The sequence below is a fragment of the Chinchilla lanigera genome, unplaced genomic scaffold, assembly GCF_000276665.1.
Source record: "Chinchilla lanigera isolate Chin_1 unplaced genomic scaffold, ChiLan1.0 scaffold00057, whole genome shotgun sequence".
Taxonomy (NCBI): Eukaryota; Metazoa; Chordata; class Mammalia; order Rodentia; family Chinchillidae; genus Chinchilla; species Chinchilla lanigera.
In genome coordinates this window covers 5,933,548-5,957,704 of record NW_004955458.1, presented here as the reverse complement: position 1 = coordinate 5,957,704, position 24,157 = coordinate 5,933,548, and positions in this window count along the sequence as shown.

Sequence of the window (24,157 nt, the reverse complement as noted above, 5' to 3'; positions counted from 1 at the left end):
TGTTTGTAACTCTGTATTGTCTGTATTGTGCTTGTGATATGTTGTAAAATGTTGTATGTCTGTTAATGTTTCCCTCCTTTTATCCTTAAAATAAAAAAAAAAAAAATTAGGTTTAAACTCAAGTAAACAAAATAGACAAAAATTCAAACTAAAGTAAGTGTTGAAAAGGAAATAAAAAGAATGATTTAAAGGTGAGTAATTGGAAATAATAATGCTTTTTTAAATAGAATGATCCAGTAGGAACCACCTCAACCATTCTTGAACAGAGATGTGAAAGACGGAAAGAAGTCAACCATGACAAGACCCTGGGTGGAGCAGCAGGCCACTCCACCAGCAGGTGAAATGCTGTTGGGGCCGGAGTGAACTCAGAGTACTTGAGAAAAAGGCAGCTGATGTAATAGAACCATGAATACTGAGGGGCAAGCAGTAAGTAATGAAGAAGTAAAGGTAGACAGAAGCCACAGCATACCAGAACTGCACAGACAAGGAAGAGCTTCCTGTTTTATTGAATGTGCGCTGCAAAGCTGCTATTCAAAAATATTAAGCAAGCAGAGTGACTTATGTTAACATTGGGACAATTACTCTGGCTGCTCAATGTAAAATGGATAATGGAGTGAGGCAGGAGAAGTCAGGAAATTATGATATTATCGCAGTCCAAGTAGATGAAGACGCCACTTGAACAGTGAAGACAGGAAATAAAAGATAGGGTTAGACTGGAGATATATATTGAACATAGAACCAATGGGACTTATTAATTAGTTGACCATGGGACATGAGGACAGAGGGAAAATGACCACAAGATATTTTGGTGGAGCACCAAGGACAATGTACTCAAATTAAGAGAGAATGGGTGGAGGAGAGAAGGTCTGGGGATGAAAGAAATTGGAAATCCAATATTCCATTTAGGAGATGTTACATCTGATATGCCTGCCAGATACCCAAGTATCCAAGATGAATGCCAAGTAGGTACTGCATATTCATATTTTCTGGAATAATTCTATTTTTGTACAAATTTGCACACACAAATCAACATACTAATAAATGTGCACATATATTTCCACATTCATAGACATTGAACTGAAGTGATATACATAGAGATACAGATTTGGGAGTCATCAGCACATATATGGTGTTTAATGCTGTGAAACTAACAGGAGAGAGACCCAGATTTTAACCTTGAAGCTTTCAGAGGCAACACACCGGCACTTTGCTGGAGACTAGAATACAGTAGGCCTCCTCTGCTATTTGGTGATTATTTGCTAAATGGAAATAGGCTAAGAAATATTAGAACCAATACTTAAATTAAATCATAGCTCTTCAGAGCTACTCACGGAATTTAAAAACAGAAGAGCCTGGAACAAGATATAAAGGAGTAGTCAATAAGGAAATGACAATGTGCTTAATGTGAAAGACGTTCAAACACTGGATTTGCATAGAGTCCCTGTAAAACATGATAAAAATCTAATATTTTCATTGATATTTTATTTCACAAAGAGAAAACTCATATCATTTAGAAGTTAGTCTCTTTAATCCTTATTTTCCTCATCTGCATAATGGGAGTAATAATAATATCTACTTTAATGTATGAGAAATATTCAGTACAGTGTAATTGTCTTGACCCAATGCCCAGCCCACAATCAATACTCAGTGAATATTATCACAATAATCATTACTCTCTGTAATTTTTCATGGACAATATCAAAATTTCATGAGTATTTGAGAAGAATATTTGTTCTCTCTTTAATATGTATATGTAAATTGTATGAAAATCAATTACTGGGCCATTCCATCAGTTTCTGAAAGAGATGTATTAAAGTATTCCAATATGAGTTTTCCCATGTTTCTAATGTTTTTGCAAACATTGTCTTGAAGTGTCTTTTGTTAATTTTTCCAGTGAAAAATTCACACTGAGAGAGATTTATATGAACCTTTAATATTTCTGCTTCTCATGCCATGCTAGGAAAAGGTTTCTTCACTCGATATAATAAAATTGCTCTTCTATACTTTCTGTTAACATCTTTTCATATTTATATTGAATATAACACAGCAGGTGAACTAAAGATTTGAACAGACATCAAAGGCTATAAGCTGGAGAAATCAAAATTTACTTCATCTGTTTCCTACCACTCTGGGACCCTTGAACTCTGTCGTTTAATACCCAATGTCTTAAAAACCATCTTATATATGTTTTATGTAACAAAAAATTTTAATACAAATAAGACTATACTAAATACATATTTTCTGGAATAATTTTATTTTTATACAAATTTGCACACACAAATCAACATACTAATAAATGTGCACATATATTTCTACATTCATGGACATTGAACTGAAGTGATATACATAAAACTAAAACAAGTGATTACCTTCACAGTAAAGGAGTAAAAACACTTTATACCTCCCTTCAGTGTTTTAATTTTCTACAGTGTTCACATGTTCTTTTTATAAATTACTATAAACATAATTAAAGTGTTGATTTAAAAAATCTTGAGTCATTTCCCCCAACAGCCCCTCCCCCTTCAACTCAAAACATTATGTTTGGAGGTGTTTGTCTGCAATTGACAGCTCACACAGTTCAAGTGGAAATGTTTCCTCCACACTGCAATTTCTTCTTAAGATTTCCTAGCTGTATCTGTCCCTCATGTTTTGAAAATCTAATCATTTAATTCAAATAATATGAGACAGGGTCAATTTAAATCAACAAATGTATAGTCTTAAATTCAATTTGAGAAAAAAGTGACTCTTTTGAGAGTAATTTGAAGTATAGCTGTGGCTATTATCATCCCTGCTGGAACTTTCTTGCTGGTAGAAAGGCTGTTTTGTCTCCAGAGAAAATTGGGAGGCTGTCAAACAATTCCAGTACATGGTACAGCCTATCCAAACTGTCTCTAAAAGTCTGACTTCTTGTTTTGAATACTATATTTAAGTTAGATGACAGGTTTTACATTGTAAAGTGGTGGGAAAATTCTTGTGCAACCAAATGTCAATCTTGTTCCCAGATTTTAGAGTGTAAAATGTAAATTCTACTACATGTTTTGAATGCCTGTTGAATAGGTGTTCAGCAAGAGATTTGGCCTCAATATAATGAAATTCTTCTTAATGAAGCACCAAGTGGGGTGTTAATCCCACAAGTATTTTGAAGCTAGGGTAGGTCACCACATAAAAAAATACTGTATATCAAAATTTTGCTTGCTATAGTTGGAGAAGTGGCTCTAGAGATCCTCTCAAGTTTTAATTTTCATTTAAATCTATCATGGACCCTATACTCTCATAAGTACATACACACACATATGCATGCATACATACATTTATCCCTGTATTAGGATTCTCTAGAGAAACAGAACCAATGCAATATACAGAGATATACACAAAATGAGATTTGTTACAGAAATTAACTTACACAGTTATGGAAGCCAAGAAGTCCCACAACCATCTGCAAGCTGGGGAAATAAGAAACCAGTAGTGTAATTCAGTCTCAAGACTGGAGATCAGAGAATTGGGAGGTAAGAGAAGACATTAAAGGTATACATCCTGATGTGAGCCCAGCAATCTGAAACACTGCTGCCCAGGGACAGAAAAAGATAGATGTCTCAGCTCTAACAGTGAGATAATTCACTATTTCTGTGGCTTTTTTCCTAGGGGTGCCCTCAACAGATTGAATGGTGTTCACCCACATTGAGGGGACCCATCCACTTGATTCACTCCACTCATTCAAATGCTAATTCTTCAAAAACACCCAGAAATAGTGTTTTACTAGCTATGTGAACATCGTTTAGCCAAGTCAAGTTGACACATAAACTTAACCATCACAATCTCTGACTTTAAATCTTAAAATGATCACAGAGCTTGAGTAGATGCCAAACCTCAAGAAGTGTCAGAGCTTTGGCCATCAGAACTGCAGGAGAATATAGAATTTAATACTCTGAGATCCACTTGCATCCCTTATGTGAAAGCACAAAGAACGGTGCCAAGAACCCGGTAGAAACCACAAGCAATAATAAAATGTTACCATCAGTATGTCATAGTAACTTGACAATCAGAACCAACACCAGCTGTAAACCTTTATTAGGACCATATCAGAACACAATGGCTAACTTGTTATTGGTAATAAAAGCTCAATAAATGTTGAAATTTATTCTTTAAAATAAAAGAAATGGAGCTCGGTATGGTGGTGCATCCCTATAATCCTAAGTATTCTGGGGGCTGAGGCTGGATGGTGAATTGGCAGTCAGCCTAGGTAACTTAATGAGATCCCATGTCAAAAAAGAGGGGGAGAGGGTTTCCAGAGCTGTTCAAACTAGATGTGCTCACAAAAAGTATGTCAAAGTTGGATTAATATTCAGGGGCATTCTTATTACAGGACATATACTTTTACCTGAGTTATATAATTGTATTTACATTTTCTTCATTAGTCTTTTTGGTACGGGAAGAGTACAGAAAGCTATCTCCCAAGAATTTGACAATAAGAGAAATAAGATCTCCTGCAGAGAGTTAAACAATGAAATCGACTTTTACTGGGAGAAGTGATCTGCTGTAACAGTTAGGAGAACTTCCTCAAATTAAGTAATCAGAGGTAACTCAAAACAAAATTTATTATTATGCTAAGGCTGTAAGACGCCTAAAGCCCAGAAAAAGAGAGCTACAGAAAAATATTCAGAAGAAGGACAGATGCTAGCCTGAACTGGAAGCCATGGCCAGCACACTTAGAAGACAATGGCCCACAGCTGCCCCTAGATGTGGGAGCCTCTGGAGTGGTGTTGCTAAAGGGATTTTTTCCTTGAGATTAACTAAATTACTGCACTTACATTTTGACCTACTTTCTCAAATGGTGAGGAATAAGAATCTGCTCATATGGAACTAATCACACAGCTCTTCTGGATCCTGTGAAGTTCTTTCCTATTATAAATTTATGAAATGACCTTCTGGTGCCTAAATCAGCCAGCCCCATGTGCATTTTAATTAGTCCAATACATCTAGTTGGGGCCTGATGACCTCCTAGTACTGATTAGGTGGTAGAATGTAGTACTGAGGATGACAAGATTTTAATTCACATAGGCCTGCGTTCAAATGCCAGTTCTGCTTTTCATAAGGCCTGTGATTATAAGCAAGCTCCAATTTTCCTGAGCCTTACTCTACACATTTTACCTGGTATAATAAGGCAGGTATGATGACACATCACTGAAATCCTAGCACTATGGGTGGCCAGGGAAGAAAGATTATAAATTTGAGCCAGCCCTGGGCAACTTAGTGAGACTCTGTCTCAAAATAATAAATAATAAAAGGATTAGGTTGTAGCTCAGTGCAAAGACCCTGGGTTCAATCCCCAAATAGATAGATAAATACATAGATAGATGATTGGTTAGATAGATAGATAGATAGATAGAGATAGATAGATAGATAATTCATTTCATTTACAGGGATTGGAAGATTAAATGTAAAGTTTGTGAAATGTTTTCATCATTAAGAGTGAGTCTCCAGGCTTTCAGAGCAGGAGGCCATGACCAGCACCCCAAAGCACACTCCACCCAAGTAACCACCCAAGTAATACCTTTACCTGTCATCTGCGAATGTTTACAAACGCACTGAGTTATGCTTGCACGGATGTCTCCTTTGATGAACTCTGACCTCACACTCATGCTGCCTCGTGTCTCTCTCATAAGGAAATTGCCCTATTCCCTTAAATTGCTTTAAATCCTGAGAGAACAATTGCACTGCATAGCAATGCAGTTGCAGTGCGTGTAGAGTTTTTATCATACATTTAATAATGCAATTACGACTCCTCAGCAAGGTGATCATTTAAAATGGAAAAGTGCACATGATGACTGATAGCCATGCTAATGTCAACATTTGTTTAATTAAATTCTCAGAAAACTGTGCTGTTTCATCATTATCCACCCTTTATTTCTACATTTGAAAATAACTGATGCTCGTAAAAGTAGTTGAAAAAGAAATGTAGGGCCAGATGTGAAACAGAGGTCCTCAGATGCTTCTTCTGTGCTTATATAAACATCATACCACCACCAGCACCACCACCACCACCACACACACACACACACACACTCATATACCCTACAGGGACATCTTGCAGACATTGTTTATTTTCCTAACTGGAGAGTGAAAAACGGCTGCTGGCATCTGATCTTGCACCGAGCGAGCAGAACCAGGGATGCTGTGAAGCATCTCACGGTACACAGGACAGTCACATACTGCAAAGAATCACCTGGACTGAAATGTCAACAGTGCACAGACCAAGAAATCCCCCTTTAAGGTCTCTCCTGAATCCCACCACCACCCTCCTCTATAACTCAAGCATCTTTTCCTATCTATTTTTACATACAGCCTCTCTCACCATTCAGTACGTGACCCATCAGAGACCCAGGAGGTCAAACAGAAACACCTCACAGAATAGTCAAAAGGAAGTTTAAATCTGTTGCATCAGATTATTTTGCTATTTTAGAATTGTCAGTTCAAGAGAGGTTTTGATAAAGGAGGAGAGTCAGTTCTGAAACTGCAGACAAGTGGATTGAGAGAGCCATTGGGGTTTTTTAATAAAAGAATTAGAAATTTGTGGGTGAAGACAAATACTCAGAACAGGCATAAGGTCATTGTTTAAAATCGAGAGTATAAAGCAAACTGTGTACAAATGGTTTATTCATTAAATTTTCATGCTTAGAATATCTATAAATGTTAAGATGCTAAGGAAAAACACATTCCCATAAAAAAATTCTTAAGTACTTTTTATCTATTCAGCAAATAAACAAGACACAATTTCCATGGTCAGCAGTTTTAGGAATACAGAATTGTTTGTATTTTTTCAAATATTTGGGAAAATTAGACGGATCACCCAACATAATTCTTTTGAGTGACCTCTTCTTGCTCATAGAAAAACTTGATCTTAAAAGAGTCCAGTGTTTTAGGACCTAGGTTCTAGCATGAAAATATCACTACTGGTTCTGCCAAAGCCTCTCTGAGCCTTAGTTTCTTTCTTGATGTAAGAGCATAAATTTTAGAAAAAAAGAAGCTGGAGTGCAAATCTAGAATTCATAATTGCCATTTTTTAGCTGTTACCAACTTTGTTCAAACTTTGTATCTTTGGACATGTGAATGTGAGCAAGGGCATAGATCAGTAACCACTGAAAATCCAGGAAATCCTGGACTCAGGCCAGGTCAAGTACTAGCATGAGGCCTCGTTAGCCTTCTGGGAGAGACAGTGGCCCACCCAGCTCTGCCTCCGGTCCAGGGCTCCCACCCACTAGCCATCAAGCCAACTCCTGGCTGCTGTACCTCAGGCAGAGAGAGAAGAGAAAGATCAGGGGCAATCTTGGTCTGGAGCTATTGTCTACCGGTGCCTAAAGAAAAACTTGGACAGAAAAAAGGGCATGCTGTATTCCATTTCAATCTGCCATCTCATGGCTGTTCTTGGAAAATACACAGGTGCCGAAAAGAGAAAAGAGCCTTTAATAAATTAAGAGGGGCTCAATTTTTTAAAATGGCTACCACCTGAGGTTCAGTAAAAAGGAAGAACCAGATGACTTCATCTTGCAGAACAGTACCAGACTCCATGCAAGCAAGAGCAGGGCTATCACAGCTGATGACAAGAGGGCCTTTCCAGCTTAACAAAAGGCCCAGATTCAGTTATGCTGTGCGGTCTCCAAATGACACATAAAGAGTGATTACTGTGTCTGTTACATTAAAGGTATTAATCAATCGAAAGTAAACTTTTGAAATGTAGCCCAATTTTCTTAGCTGTGTTTTGTTTTCTTCATCTCCTAATACAGAAAGTGTTTTTAAAAGTTGGCCTGAGAACTTGCTCATGCCCTGGGCAAGCCCATGTGGAGCTGGACATTGAGGCGACCAAAGGAACGGCTGGTAGGCCAGAGTGTTGAGGAAGCAGTTTGCTGGCACCTCCTCCAAGAGCAAGTGCTGCTGGGAAAACAAGGGGAAAAGCCAGGACCTGAAGTGAGAGATGGGAGGGAAGACCCATGGTTTTGAAGCAGTGCTTGGGTGAGAGGTGGGCTGGGTGGGGAAAGCAAACCCGCACAGTTACAGCTGCAGAAGGAGCCAATGGGAGGAGACCTGTGGGTCCTCACTTGCTCCACCCCTCACTTGGCTGCTGCCCCAGGACAGTGTGATCCCGACACCTGGCCCAGGTATCCTCAGCAGCGAAATCAAGGCAGGATAGAAACTCTTCGCTAACCAGAGATGCTGAGGACCCTTGGTGAAGTCTGACTGGTCCTGGAAAGTTTTCACCCTGCCCCCATCTCACCCAAGGCTGGTGAATAACTTGCCCTGCCTTAAGACTCCACCAAGTCTGCTGGAGTGCGGGGTGGCATTCTCACCTGGGGGACTGGTTTACAGGTGAAGTAAAAAGATGTGTTATGGATGAAAAGAAAAAATGCAACCAAGGGTAAATGTGAGGTATACAACATATATGAGTGGAATAAAGAAAGTAATAGGAAAAAATAAATGGCAGAACGGAAGCTGCCAAGGGACAGACTGGAGAACTGGAAGAAGAGGTTGTGGCAACTTCCCAGGAGGAAGGAAGAAAAAACAAAGCAACAGAAAATATAAAACAGAAGCTAAGAAAAAAAAGCTGAAAGTAGAATTGTTAATATCCAGGTAACATGAATCTAGGGCAAAGAAAAGCATAAAAATAAAAATCATCTCTATTTGGTATCTGTCTGAAACTTCACATTTGATTAGAAATATTCAAAGCAACAATGAAAATAAATTCCCTGAAGTTAGAAAAAAGAGAAAGATCTTAGCTTAGAATAAAGACAGGCAAGAAAAACCACACTCAGTGTAATTTAAGAAAGCAAAAAAACAGAGAAAATTTATTATCTTACAGAAGGAATGAGCAAAAGCAAGACCTAACTTTTCAACAATTGTATTGGAGACAAGATAATTGAGGAGTATTTTCACTACATTCTTTAATATGGCATTATCAAATTATAGTATTCCCTATAAGCAAGAATCATTTCCTATTAGAAAATCCAAAATACAATTTACAACATTAATGAGTTAAAAGAGAGCTATCACAGGACCACCTTAATCAATGGGGTAAATGGTTGTTGAATTACATTATTTACTTAAATAAACATTGATAAATTTGGCAAGATGATCCCTCGTGTATCCTTTGGCACTAACAGATGTGACTGCTCCAGAAAGAAGGGCAGGTAGTTTTGGATCAAGAGCCTTTTCACAGAAAGTAGGTCTGAGGGAGCTCTGAGATGAGGAGCTCCATGCATGAAGGAAACAGGGTAAGAGGATGGGGTAAAGGGAACCCATCAATGGCAAAGACAGGAACACAGGTACCTGGGGAAGGGTCTACTTCCCCCAAATCCCTAAGGTGAACCCTGCCCCTTCTTCCCACTTCCCCTTTTTTCAGAAGCCAATTCCAATGTCTTTAAATCTCGGGGGACTTACCTTCTCCCACCATTGTTTGCCTGGAATGGTGGTGGGGGACTCAGGAAAGGGTGAAAGACCCTGATGCCCGGATGGCCTTCCCAGTACAAGCTTAGGACCAGGACAGTCACACCTGGGGACAGGGGACAGTGAAAAAGGGAGCATGTTTATTGTTTAGCAGGACCTCTGAGGCTCAACCGTTAGTCCCTGCAGATCCTGGGAAGACCTTCAAGTGTTCACCTTGCTTTGTTGTTTCTATTTTCACTACCCTCCTATCACTGAGGCAATCCCAGTGAGAAATGTAGACCTGTAGGAAGGAAAGTGCATTCACTGAATCTAGAATGGCTCTCACCTTGAAAAGGGATGAGTCTTTCCCCACGTAGCAGCTGAGGTAGCATATGTTCCAAAGCTCTGGAGCATGCAATGTAAAACAGAATCTAGGAGAGGAAAAGTGCTGTACCACAGAGCTTACACTCTGCATTTAATTGCAAATTCATGCACCAAAAAATGCTGTGGAAGAAAGTGTTTAAATTGCAAGAAGTCTAGAGCCTACTAAACCCTTTCCTTTGTGCATTTTCTTTTCATAATGAGATGTTTAGGACTGACTAAAATATAGAATGTTCAGTAGTTTTGTCTCCCTTATTAAATATCATATTTATTTTATAAAATTTCCATTATTGGGCAAGTGTGTATTAAAAGAAAGAAGGAGAAAGCAGTCAGGCCTCTCTAAAAAGATGCCCAGAATTTGACCCTACCTAGCCATCTGTTATGGTTTGAGTCTGTGTGTCCCCTCCAAAGCCTCATGTGACCATGGGGCAGGCTATTAGAGTTGAATGATTGTGGGTGTGAGAGCTACACCTGCCCTGGGGTGGATAGTTTGCATACGTAAGGGAGAGGAAAAGAGTGCTTGAGGACATTCCTCCCCCATTCCGCCCTGGTGTGTGCTTGCAGCTTAGCTGTGTTCTGTTGTCCTGAGCTGCAGCTCTTTGTCATGTGCCACTTTGCCTTATAATCTGCCAAGTATGGACTGAAACTTCCATGGACTGTAAGCAAAATAAACCTTTCCTTCCTTAATTTTGGGCATCAGGTATTTTGTCCCAGCAGAGAGAAAAAAGTAACCAAGACACCATCAGAGTGTTGAGTCTTTTGTCCACAGTTGGGATATATTATATTTTACAGAATAGTGTCTGGGCAAGAAAACCCTAACTATACAAAGGTAAATAGCTTGAGGAGGGAACTTAGCAAGATGACAATTGGATGTCATTATTTCATATTTGTGCTTTTAAAAAAAGCCCCTAGAACCATATAGCTGAGTCTCACCTGAGGTGATATTTAAACTGTGCATTAAAGACAGGGCGTTTTCACCAGACAGACCAGGTGAAGAACCTTCCCAGCACATTCTCGGAAGAGAGGACCCGTGCACAGAGACACATGGTACACAGAAGGACAACCTGGTCAGGAAGCAGCGTGTTACTTAGTGTGTCAGAGGCACGGGATGCTCTTACGAAGCAGTGCAGGATGAGATAAGAAAAGTGGGAGGAGGCGCCACACCACAAGGAGCTCCTCCTATGCTCCATTTATCATTCGGGAACTCCCCTGCTGTGAGTGAAAAGAGAACAATGAGGGGTGGAGTTTCACAAAACTGAAAAATCCAGGTGTAGACTTCAGATCCACCTGGATTCATGATTTGAATGATAGCATCAGGGCTCAAGTTTTCCCTAAGCTTCTGTTGGGTTGCCTTCATAGCGAGACTCCACATGGACCATTCCAGAGTCAACCCCAGACTTACATCCGGGAACTGGGCTAAGGTAAGTGAGGCACTTGCCGCCTCAGGTGCGCAGTTTAGAGCCAGAATCCATACTTCCAGTTTTTCCTTTTGTCCCTTATGGCTCCAATTCTACATAGAGGTAAAATCTGCAGGTGCAGCTGATACTAGAGGCACGAATGGCTGCCGGGATTAAGGAGGGCACAATTTAATGTGTACTGCATCATGGTTAGAAGTTTAAACTTTATCTGTAGGCAATGAATAACGATGGGACAATCTTATGCAAACAGCAAGAAGACAATGGCATCCTAATATAACAGAGATGCTACCTATTGGCTATAGACGTTCATAGCTAGAATGACCACTGAAAGAACAGAGACAGAGCACATAACTTCCAGGAGACTGGGTGTGGAGGGAGAAAACAGGTCTATCTGGTGGGCTTATGACCACCTTCAAAACCCTTCTTTTATAATTAATTTCTTGGGTTGGACATAAAAGAGTTATAGAGTATAAAAGTTTATCTAGTGTACCTTTTGGGACACATCACAAATTAGAGCATAAATGGAAGCAGAAACAAGAAATGTTTACTAAAAGAAAGAAGGGGCCTCAAGATGGGGGTTTTGGAGCTGGGTCCACTGTAGATTTTTGAACCCTTTCATCCCTCCCTCCAAATTTTCACCAGACATCTCTGGGGGCCCCTCACAGGTACCAGCTGAGAAGCCACCTGTTGCTTCTTACCTACAGCAAACAGACCACACTCTCCTCTTTCCACTTTTAAAGGGAGGGTCCAAAACGCAAAGCATTTAAAATACATTTGAATACTCCATCAGGAAATGAATGACTCAGTAACAGTCTTCAGTGTAACTTTTTAAAAGCCCAGGAGAATCTACAACAAGGAGAAGGATGACTCTCATTTACAGCTAAAGCTGGAATCATTATTTTTGTTTGTGTGAGGTTTGCCGGGTTTTCAAAATCTCTTGTTATTCTAAAACTTTAGCCTGTTTCTAATTAAGACACCCATGTCAGTTGAAAAATGTGGCATATTTGCATAGAAATAACTACGGTGAACCAAAATCTTAATTTAAGCCATTTTAATCACTTTTCCAGATACACTGGTAATTATTTCTGGTTGACACTGCTGAAGTGCTTTCGAGCAGCACTGAATATATTCATATCAATTGAAATTTTCCCTCACGCAGAAAGATGAGATGCCCAGGATAACTCTGGGAATGAGCAAATCACATTTTTCATCAGTGCCTAATAATTAGCAGAAATTCATTACTCGGTGTGTGTTTGAGCTTGAACAATATCAGCTTGTAATTACTGGTAGCTTAGGGCAAGGTAAATATTTGATGTGATGCTGGCAAATCAGTTTGTAGTAATACAAGGAGGTAGCTGATTGTGTATTTCTTTAGTCTTTAATAAGATTATAAGTATTAACAACAAAGGTGAGGCCCAACCCTCCCCATCTGCTCTTGTGTCTGCATGCTGACAACAAATAGCAGGAAAGGAAAGACTGCCCATGGAACACCGAGCTAATGAACCCCTTAGGGACAAGCATGTCTGCTTGGGTTAAAAACAGGAAACTGCTTATACAAATTCAATGTAGGGAAAATAGCCGCAACGACCTTGTCACTGAAGTGCTATCCGTCACAGGGCTAAGCTTTGACCTAGTTTTATGTTAAATCAACTGAAATTTGGTATTTTGTTTTGTTGGTTTGTTTTGGTTTGGTTTGGTTTGGTTTGGTTTGGTTTGGTTTGGTTCGGTTTGGTTTGGTTTGGTTCGGTTTGGTTTGGTTTGGGTCACTGCTTCACTCTGGAGACAAATTTAAACTTTCTTGGGCAACCTTTAAGTCTTAAAAATTAAACAATAGACTTTATGTGATTACATAGCAAGTAAGTTCCGTAACAGTCTCCCCTGGAAGTACACAGGAGCCAACAAAAATGTATGGGACTCTTTAATAGTCAAGATGCAAATCCCCACAAATATCTCATTTGGTGCCACTGTAACTCAGCAAGGTAGACAGGGTGGTGGCACTATACCTATTTTAAGAATAAGAAAGCTGAGTGTCAGGAAGGTGAAGGAACTGACTTCAGGTCACAGTTTTAAGTAGTGGTGAAGTCAGGCTGAAAACGCAGACAATCTAACCCCTGGTGTAGGACTGCCCTGAACACTGCATTTACTTCTGAGTCAGTGTCATGACCAACCAAACAGTGATAGGTTCAGAACCACAGGTGACTCTCTCAAGGTTGAGCAAGCACATCGTACAGTGTTAAGGGAGGGGACATCATGTCAGCAGCTCCCCGCGATCTTTTGTGTCAACTTGACTGTGCCACAGGATGTCCATATAGCTGGTTAAACATCATGTCTCAGTGTGTTTGTGAATGTGTTCAAAAAAGATTGATTAATATTTGAAATCATAGACTGAATAACAAGAAAGCAGATGAGCCTCCCCACAGTGGGTGGGCTGGACTAGAACACAAAGATGGAAGAAGGTTGAACTTGTTTGCTCTCTGCCTGAATTCTTGAGCCAGGGCACAGATCTCCTGCCCTCAGGGCTCCCAGTTCCCAGGCCTCGAGACCCAGACTGAACTCTATACCGTCAGCCTTCCAGCTCTCAGGTCTGCGCACCACATCGTCTGTTTTTCTGCATCTCCAGTTTGCGGACAGCAGAACTGTTGTTGGCCTCCTCAACTTCCACAATAATGTGAGCAAAACATTACCATAAATTCTCTTCTTGGATGCATAGGGAAAGATACAGATAAGATGATGATATGTAAATGTAGATATCTTCTACCAGTTTCATTTCCTTAGAATACCTTGACTAATATACTCCCCAAAGCACAATTGCAAAAAATGCCATGTAAGTACTCACCTAACTGTACTGGGGGCAAACCAGGGGAAGGCACCAGCTTGAGAAGCATTCTTGGTGAGCACCGGTATAAGCCCCTTGTACACAGCGGTTCTATTTGTCTCCTCTTTATATCCTACAGCATAACTCAATACCCATGCAGCAAATAACCTCTAACTATAGGTTCCATTCATGAGCCCAGCTGAGAGAGGAAGGCAAAGGCAGAGAAAATAAGGTAGCGCATATTAATCTATTCTCAAACTGGAGTCAGATGCCTGTTATGAGAAGATCAAATCAAATTCTTCCTCTACTCAGAAATAATCAAGGTTTGTGCAGCCACTACTGACCTCACATTCAAAGCCTTCATCAGCACCCTTCTCCTTACTAGGATCCAGTCACAATGGATTATCATTCTTTCCAGAATATGTCCTGGGGTTCTCACTTCTGCATCACTGGCTCTCAGAATTCAGACATTTCAACCTAAAATTACTGTTTTTCCCATGTTTGAGAGCTTTTGGAGGACTGGAACTAAGTGTGTTCATCTTGGTTGCTATCCTCTGCAAACCTAGCTGGAAAAATAATGAACAAGTGTTTTCAGCCAGCACAAATGATGCTAGGAAAACTAAGCACCCTGTGCAGAAGACTGAAACTAGATCCCTCGCTCTTCTTTTTCACTCTGTCCAAAAATCAACTTCACACAGATACAAGATCATAATGGGAGACCCAAAACTTTGAAACTGCTAGAAGAAAATATAAGGGAAGCACTTCAAAGTACACGCATAGGCAATGAGCTCCTGAATAGGAATCCAATAAGTCAGGAAATGATAGCAAGAATCAACAAATGGGATTGCATCAAATGTAAAAATTTCTGCACAGTAGAGAAACAGCCTACAGAATGAAAAAATATGCAGTTTCCAGCTACTATTCTGATAGTGTGAATATCCAGAATATATAAAGAACTCAAAAAAGTAAAACCAGAAGAACAATCTAATCAATAAGGAGACAAATGAACTGAACTGAGACTTTTCAGAAGTACAGTGGTTAATGATTATGTAAAAAAAAAAATGCTTATCTCTAACCATAAGAGAAATGCAGAACAAAACTACATGGAGATTCCACCTTACTCCCATTAGAATGGCTATCATCAAGACTACAAAAAAGGCCAATAAGTGTTGCAAGTATGCAGGGTAAAAGAAATGCTGTACATGAGAATGTATATTAGTACAGCCATAGTTAAAATCACTATGGCACTTTCTCAAAAAACTAATATAACCAACTTGTGGCTCAGCTATCCCACTCTTCATTGTAATACAAAGCACATAAGTCAGCATACTACAGAGATATCTGCATACCCATGTTTATTATGGCACAACTCACAACAGCCAAGGCAGGTGGAGCCAGTGTAGATGTCCATCCATAGATAAGTAGATAAAAGAAATGCATCAGGATACAAAAACAACACATAAAAATCAACATTGTTCCTGCACATCAATAATGAACCCTCTGAGAAAGAAATCAGGAGAACAATTTCATGCACAATAGCTTTTTGAAACCAAGGTGGGTGAAAGACCTCTCTAATGGAAGCTATAAAACTCAGGAGAAGGACACTGAAGAGGGTCCTAGAAAATACAAAGACATCCCTTGTTTTTGGATGGGAAGAACTAATATCATAAAAGTGGCAATATTAACAAATTGTAAAGCAATCTCTGTTAAAATATCAATAATATTCTGCACAGAACTAAAGAAAACAATCCTAAAGTTTATGTGGAATCAGAAAAGATCCAGAATAGCCAAAATAATCTTTCTTAAAATGAACACAGCAATTGGGATCACAATACCAGGTTTCAAGTTATACTACAAAGCTATCATAATAAAAACAACATGGTACTGGCAAAAAAACAGATATTTTAGATCAAAGGAATAGAACAAAATGCATGAAAATGACCCATGCAACTTCAGCCATTTGAATTTTGAGTAAAATAAGCCAAAAATATACCCTAAAGAAAAGACAGCCTCTGACAAATGCTGGTAGGGAAACTGGATTCCATTTGCATAAGATTGAAACCACAGCCCTACCTCTTGCCCTGTACCAAAATCAAATGGGGATGGGTCAAAGACCTAAACATAAAAACAGAAGCTTTGAAATTTCTGGAAGATAACATGGGAAAAACACTTGCAGCCATAGACAGATAGCATAGGAAATAATAGCAAGAATCAACAAATGGGATTATATCAAAGCGGGTGTAGGGGTGGGCAACTGTGCCAGTATGATCAAAATACATTATACATACTGAAACCAAAAAACACTTGTGAAACCAGGGAGGGAAGGTAGAAAGGGAGGGTAGTATGGGGAAATAATTAAAGTATGTTATGTGTATGTATAACTCTGCCAAAATGAACCCCACTAGTTTGTATAACTACTATTCTGTCATTGAAAATGTGGAGGGGAAAGGACACACACACATATACAATGAATACTAGCAAGGATGCCAGGGAAAAGAAACATTGTTGGAGGAATGCAAACTAGTATGCCCACTATAAAAATTAGTATGGCAATTCCTCAAAAGACTAAAAATAAAAGTACCATTGACCCATGCCATTCGCCATGGCCATGCCAACTCTAGAAGTGTCAGAGGCATTCTGATGTGAGCAGTGCTGAGAGCATTGTCAGTAACCTTTAAAGAGACTGTCCTATTCTGCTATTTGCCTGTCATTGGAAAATCCATCTTATTCCCATCTCTATATAGCTCTAATTTGAATTCAGTTTATCACATAAGCTGTCTGACATGGGACAAATTTGTCATGATCACAGAAGGGTAAGGAGAGACAAACATAACCTGGATCATGGTGAACCGTATGCGCCAAGCCAAGAGTCTTAGACCATATCCTGAAGGTGATTGACTGGAAGTCATTAAAGAGAGATGTGTGTACATGGAAGTGTGTCTAACTCTCTTAATTATGTATATGACAACATAAGACTGCATTAGGGCTGACAGCATATAGAACTGACTCTAAAATTATATAAAAGTACATACAGTTATAAATGTATGCCTTACAAAATTGTTCTTATTCCACCAAAATCACGTTTTGACACAGGCCTTTGCTTTGGGAGAGACCTCTTTCTCCCTGAAAACATTTTCGAAGCATTTCCCCACCCAGTAAACTTACCTCTTAAGAGTCATTTAGTTTCAGTGGGAGATGTTCTTTGACTTTACCCTCCCTCTCCATCCCCTGCAGAATGAATCAGAGTCCCATCCCCAGTGGCCTCCTACAGTCCTGTGTGCTCCTTTCATTTTATCTGCCACATTTATGGCAATCACTGGATCTTTTGTTTGCCTTTACCATGAAGTGTGATTGGAAGATGAAGACAGATAGAATATTTCAGCTGCATCTTTATGGCAGCCCCAAGTGTGTCGCTAGGGGACAATCCTCAGGACACGTTAGCTAAATAGACCAACACCTGAAACCTGAAGCTCCCATTTTTCTACAGTTTGTGATTAGATACCAAAATAAAATTTCTGCGGCTTTAGTTCAGGAGCTATTGTGGTATTGTGGAGGAGGGGGAAGTTTTAGAATGGAGTTAACAGAAAGACGGAGGGGCAGGGGAGGACGGAGAGAAGCAGGGTAGAGAGAGACAGAGGCAGATGGAGACAGAGACGGTGCTGACAAAGTTGAGTGAGGCTGAATATGCCTTGCAGAATGAGCCTAACAAACAAGAAACCTGAAGAGCTGCAGAAACAACATTTTTGCTGACTAAAAATGCTTTTAAATGTTTTGTTTTTTAATTAGCTCTAGAATAATGGATTTCACCGTGGCATTTCCATACATACATGTAACACGCTTTGAGTATATCCACCCCATGATTATCTCTTACCCCTTCTTCTTTCTTTTCCAGAGCTCTACCTTCTTCTCTAACAGCATCTCTTCTACTTTCACGTTCTCTCCCCGACCTCACTGCCTGGGCTTCACATATAAGGGGAAACAAGTGCCAGTTGAATTTCCGGGTCTGGCTTATTTCATTTAACATGATGATTTTTAGCTCTATTCTTTTTCCTGCAAATGACATAGTTTTGTTTTTTTTTATGGCTGAATGATACTCCACAATGTATAATTTATTTTTCTTCTTTTTATTAGTGCATGTTTTTATGTAGAATAGTGATCTTTGTGTGGGGAATTGGCATATGCATGTAATATAACTTAATCATTCTGTTCCTTTACTTTTTTCTCTGTTTCCTCACCCCAATCCACTTCCCCATGTCCAAGAATCTATCTTCTAGTTTCCTGTCATTTTCCTTCCTTCCTTCCTTCCTTCCTTCCTTCCTTCCTCCCTTCATTTACATTTGAAGTTTCTCATATAAGAGAACTACACAGTGTTTAACTTTCTGAGTCTAACTTATTTAGCTTAGCATTAGCATGAGAGTCTCAAGTTTCATTCCATTTCTACGCTTATCTGAGTAAGAGCAGGAAAGTGGGAAAGATAGTTGAAACACTGGCTTGGGCCATCTATAATGTCATTTTATTTCCTCTGGGTACAATCTGCTGTGTGACTACCTTATTGCTGGTAGGGTCTAGAGTAGCTTCTTGAAGACCTGAGGTAGGCTTAATTTAGAGGCAAGACTGGGAGAGACTTACATATGAGAGGCAGTGATTTCACAGCCACACACCATTTCCCGTTTGATCAAAAGTCCTTGCTCCTTGGTTCAGCCTATGGGGACTTGAATTTATGATCCAATCAATGTGACAGGGTAAATAATATTAAAACACAGTGCTGAAATGAAACTGAGTGATTGCATATTTTTTGTGAGAAACAACAATCTACCAAAATACACAAAGGAGAGCACATAACGAGAAAAAATGATTCCAGTATAGACAAAATTAAAACCACTTTTTAAAAAAGTCCCAAAAAGCAAATTGAGTTATTTCAATTCTACTTCTTACACTATCTACATTCATGCTAAATTATCAAGTGATGTGTTCGATAAGGTCTATAAATGAAGCTTTTCAAATGGCAGAAGATTGTTTTCAGAAAAGATTTGCAAGAAAGAAACCCTAACTATAAATAAAGAGAAAAATAAAAGCTAAATAATAGGAAGTATGAAGATAGAGCTTCCTCGGGTGGGGAGAAGATCAAGAGATGGAGGGAGAGCAGATGGGGAGGAGGAAAAAAGGGATGAAAATGGAATTTCGATGTGCTACATGCACACCCCAACTCCACCCGAGGAATGTAAACATTACGTAGTACAGACATGTACTAATAAAAAATAAAAATATGTAAGTAGAGCAAAGGCTTTTCTGTATGGGGGGGGGAAAAAGGAAAAATTTTGCAAAGAAAATCTCCCTCATGGTATGCTTCAGAGATAAAAATGAGACTAGACCATCAACCTATATTTACCACATGTTTAACTAAAAATGAAAAAGCAAAGCTGGGGATATAGCTCAGCAGCACAAGCACCTGCCCAGCAAGCATGAGGTTCCAAGTTTGATTCCTGGCACCAAAAAAACAATAAAAATGAAAAAGCAGATTACAGATAGGATAAAATCCTTAAAACTGAAGGAGCCACTCAGTATAGCTACATTAACAGTAAAATATTAAGTAATACTTTTACAAGAGACAGGTTAAACTACTGAGAAATCATATCTAATCGGGAGCTATGGCTATTCTGCAACTCTCACAAGATAGCCCAGCCTGGAGCATACTGACCCAGTAGAGCATTTGTGGCAAAGGTGGTTAAGTTAATGAATAAAACAGTATAATAAAACTTCTCATAAAGTGCAAATGCTGCTGAAGCAAAGAGACAGGGAAAGTTAGGCACCTAGGGCAAGGGCCTGAATAGTTAAGCTAAAATAAACTAAAAGTTGGGGCTTCAGTGAGTTAACATACCAGAGGACCCCAATAGTTAATTTAAGTAAAATGACTGTCAGGGTCTAGTGGAATACAATGGACAAAAAAAAAATCTCTAACCAAATGAGAGACTTCCTCAGAGGAAGATGAGTACAAGGGTGAATACAAAGGGATCAGCTTACACTGTGGACATCAAAGGTCTACCTGCAACCAGGAGCATCCCTACTTTCTTTCTTTCTTTCTTTCTTTTTTTTTTTTTTTTTTTTTTTTGGTACCAGGAATCAAACTCAGGACCTTGTGCTGGCCAGGCAGGTTCTTATGCCACTGAGCTAGATCCCCAGCCCCATCCCTACTTTCTGTCACAAACACCAGTACCAAAAACTGTATAAAAGGCTAATGGACCTAAACATCTACAGTGTCTGCCTTGCAGAACACTTCCCCTAGTGACTAAGGAGGTTTCCTTCTACTCTTTCTTCCTGTTTTTTATTTTAAAGAGAATTGGAAAAAAAAAGAACAATAGCAAAGTTCCAACAACATAGACAAAAACAAAACAAAGCAAAAGCAATAAAAATGGTACAGGGTTTCAGAACAAAATGATAAGGATTACTTCTAATAAGCATGCATTTGGCCATTCCCCACCATTTGCTGTTTGCTGTTTTGTCCACTTCAGTCCTCATCTTTGTTGCCTCAAAACAAGGACTCAAGAGCTAGAGAGAGCCAGTTAACCTCTATAATAATCTAGTGAACATTTTAAAAAGTATTTCACCTTCAAATGTAGCTCAGCGGCACAAGCACGTTCCTGGCAAGCACAAGGACCTGAGTTCGATTCCCGATACCAAAAAAAAAAGTATTAAAAAAAATGGAATAACAAGAACTACATAAAAGATATTTTAAGTAAATGGCATGAAGGCTTCCCTGTTGTCAATACCTACTTACCAGACCTGCTTGTCAGTGGGGAGCCTTTCCCTGTGTGGCCAATGGGGAGCACCTCTCCTAGGTGCATTTGTTGTTCCAGAAGTATCTCTAATATTACAATAGCTGTAAGACCCACTCATATTAGTGCCAAGACTGCTAGTAATGCATCACCTGTCTTCACTGGTGAGCTTTCCTGTTGCTGGAGAGAAATACCTGACACCTACAAGTTAAAGAAGAACAAGTTTACTTGGTTCAAGTTTTCAAGGTTTCAGTCCAGTTTTGCTGGCTCCGAGGCAGAAATATCATGGCAGAAGGGCACAGTAGAGGAAAGTTGCTCAATTCATGGAATCCAGGGAATAGAGAGCAGGGGCGGAGCCAGAGGGGAAGAGTCCAGGGACCAGTTAGAGACCCCGAGATCCTGCCAGCATGACCAGCTTCCTCCAATAAAGCTCCACCTCTCTTCAGCCTTCACCATCCAATCACTTCTCCAGAAGGCTCTGAATCGAATCAAGTTGACAGTCGAGATTAACTGGCCCCTTTATGTGTTTCCAATGTATCAGGGGGAAATGCTAATACCAAATTATCTAAATTCAAAGAATTTCCCTGCTAATGACATCACAATATTCCTCTCCTTTTCTTACCAGCTCATGCACGCTTAGAAGGTCATATCCCATGGGATTACTCTGGAAATTTACCTGTATCATTTCAAGAAATGTAACAAATGAAATGCTTAAAGAAAACATCAGAAAAATCCTTTTTCAAAAAATGTCTTTGCTATCCATTTGTCAAGGATGTGACTTGAGACTAAAACCTCTTTCAATAGAAAATGTTTACTTTCCACTCTGTTCCATGATCAACAGGAGTAGCTAATATTAATGCACCCAGTCCTGGTTTGACCTTTTTTTTTTTTTTTTTTTTTGGCTTTTTCTCCAGTACCGGGAACCGAACTCATGACCTTGCACTTGCCAGGTCATGAGTGCCAGGTCTTTTGCCGCTGAGCTAAATCCCCAGCCCCTTGACCTTTATTTTTCACAGAATTCGGAAATCAACTCTCTTTAAAATTCAAAATAATGAATGTACTTACTTTTTAAATATAAATCAATTTTCAATTAATGAGGTACCTACCACCATTTTGTTTTTTTAAATTTATTTTTAAAATGAAAAAAGCAAAACATATTAACAAACAGACATCCATTTGCAAAATAGCATAAGAACAATACAAACAATACAGAGTTACAGACAAAGTGCTAGGAAATTGACAATGGTTATTGTGTTACGTATTGATATCTACAAAGTGGTTTCTCAGGAAAACAAATACATACATGCAATATTGATCAAACAAGTAATCATTAACTGTTCCTTTCAGTAAAGCAATAGAAGACAGTAGTACAACTATGTTAGCTATCCTGTATATACATACATACATAATTTCCCTTTTTTTCCCTTCTCTTTTCCCACACCCCAGTTGCCCTTTAAGTTGGAGCATTTTCCTTTCATTTCAAAATGTCTGTCATACTTTCTAGTTTTTATTCACTCTCTCAGGTTCTTGTTCTAGTGAGACAATACATTGCTTACACATGCCGATCTGATTTATTTCACTTATGAGTATGGTCCCTAGTTGTGACCATTTACCTATAAAGGCCTCTAGTTTATCTTTCTTACCTACCACCATTTTGATTCTTGTTAAACAATCAGATGAGATAAGAAAATCAAAAAAGTTAGAATTTCAATATACCTGATAATCTCTTGAATTTCTTCTCTTTAGCAAGTGTATGCTCAGTTCCCTTTATGAGCAGGACACTGTTGTATATAACATGAATGGAAAGCCAGGGAAGAAAGAGATAAAATGGGGACTCTACAATGAAGAGGCAAAAATCTTTATTAAGAAGTCCTAAGAACTTGCCTAAGAAAACAAAATTATTATTAACAATGTGATGCTAAAAATGCAAAGTCGTATTCTACAAGGGCAAATCATTTGATACAAAGAGTGCCTCTAACAGCTGGGAGAGTGGCAAATAAAGGAGTGATTGCTACAGATTTCATGAGCAGTCAGGCTGCTGCTCTAGCAAGGATTTTTGAATCAATTAAAATTTGAATTGAGTCCAGAGGGAGGTAACTTCTCGGAACTTGACTTTTCTATCATTTCTTTCTGCTCACCTTTCCTAATTGCTTCTCTATTTAAGTCTTAATTGTTCATCCACTACTTACTGTTCCTCTCCTCTAACTGAGGCTTTGCACCCTTTCACTATCATTTCATGCCCCCCGTTGCCCTCCCTCTTGTAAGCACCATTTACTTCCTTCTTCTGTGAGTCTGATTGTTTTAGACTCCACACAGTGGGTGAGTGAGAAGATACAGTATTTGGTTTTCTGCGTCTGGTTTATTTCACTCAGAGTAATGTCCTTCAGGTTCCTTCACGGTGTTGCAAATGATACAGTTTCTCTTTCAAAGGGGTGAATAGTGTTCTGTTGTCTGATAAGTACTACATTTTCTTTTCGCACTCAGCCAGGTTGATGGAGACTTATGTGGATTCCACAGCTTCACTGTTGTGAGTCAGGCTGCAAAAGACGTGGGCATAGATATCTCTCAGTCACACTTACTTCAGATCTTTTGGGTAAATATCCAAAAGAGGAATTTCTGGATCTTATGATACTTCTCTTTTCACTCTTTAGTTTTTAAATGAATGTCCATACAGTTCTCCACAATAACTTTATAATTTCCATTCCCACTAATCGTGTACAAGTATCTCATTTTCTCTCCATCCTTCTTTGTTAAACAGAATAAAAAGTAACAAAAAAAGCATTAGAAACAATACAGGATTTCACTAAACAGGATGATGGCAATTCAACAGTGGTTGTTATATTGCACAAGGTTGTCTTCAGGGTAGTTGTTCATATTACCAGATATAAGCATGCAAACTTGGTCAAAAAAATTAAAAACAAAAATATGTAAGCTTTAACGGGTCCTTTCAATAAACCAAGAGAAGTCAGCAATACACTTATCACAGCTATCCTTGCATATACATATATTTTTCCTTTCTTCTTTTTTTTCTCCATTCCCTCATCCCAGTTGTTCCTTCCTCTTCAGTAGTTTCTTTACCTTTCACAATATCTATTGTACCTTTCAGATTTTATTTACTCATTCAGGTTCTTACCCTAGGGAAACAATAAGATGTTTACACATGCAGGTCTGATGTATTTCACTTATGAGTATGGTCTCTACTTGCATCCATTTACCTATACAAGCCTCAAGTTTATCTTTTTTTATAGCTGAGTAATACTCCATTGTATAAAAATACCACATCTTTTTTATCCATCCCTCAGTTGATGGGAAGTTGTGTTGTTTCTGAGATTTAGTTATGACAAATTGCTCTGCTA